This window comes from Octopus bimaculoides, chromosome 22 (genome assembly GCF_001194135.2).
Source record: "Octopus bimaculoides isolate UCB-OBI-ISO-001 chromosome 22, ASM119413v2, whole genome shotgun sequence".
NCBI classification, from domain to species: Eukaryota; Metazoa; Mollusca; class Cephalopoda; order Octopoda; family Octopodidae; genus Octopus; species Octopus bimaculoides.
In genome coordinates, this window is record NC_069002.1 from 16,443,778 (window position 1) to 16,444,912 (window position 1,135).

Genomic DNA, 1,135 nt, shown 5'->3' on the forward strand with positions numbered 1-1,135 from the left:
AGTTTACGTACCTTGACTGAACAATTACGGATGGCCTCACACGCGACCAGGAGCTGAACAGAAGAATCGGGTTAGTAGCTTCAACCTTCACCAAACTAGCTCAAGAAGTGTGGTTAAACAGCAAGCTGACGAGATCCACCAAATTCACAGTCTATAAAGTATGTGTCCTCAGCACCTTGCTATACGGCGGTGAGACCTGGTGCTTTTACGCCAGACAAGAGCACCGCCTGAATGCCTTCCATCTGCACAACCTTAGGAGTATTCTCGTGGTCAAATGGAATGACCGCATCACCAAAAACGAGATACTTACCCGTTCCCAGCTATTAACTACTCTTACACTATTTCAGCAACGCCGTCTCCGCTGGCTGGGACACGTGCACCGGATGCCTGATGGGAGGTTACCGAAAGATATACTGCATGGTGAGCTAGCCTCCGGTAGACATGTTCGCGGACGACCACATCTCCGTTTCAAGGATGTGTGCAAACGTGACATGAAGGCCATAAGTATGAATACCATAACCTGGGAGAACATGGCAAAAGACTGTTCCTGCTTGAGACAGACGCTGATTACCGCCCTGAGGGAAGGAAAAGATCACATACGTCAGACAGCAGAGGACAGACAGAGACGCAGGAAGACCGAACCACGAACAAACGGTCAACCGACCAACCACATTTGTGACCGTTGCAGCCGTGACTGTCACTCACGCATTGGCCTTGTCAGCCACAAGCGATGCTGCAACACCGATCCAACCCAAGGTGCAGATCCATAGTCTTTCGAGACTAACGGATGCCAATCTAATATATATACTCTCTTTTACTTGTTTCAGTCTTTTGACTGTGGCCATGCTGGAGCACCGCCTTTAGTCGAGCAAATCGACCCCAGCACTTATTCTTTGGAAGCCTAGTACTTATTCTATCGGTCTCTTTTGCCGAACCGCTAAGTTACGGGGACATAAACACACCAGCATCGGTTGTCAAGCGATGTTGGGGGGACAAACACAGACATACAAACACATACACACATACATATATATATATGTATGTATGTGTGTATATATATATATATACACACACGACGGGCTTCTTTCATTTTCCGTCAACTAAATCCACTCAGAAGCCTTTGGTCATCCCGAGG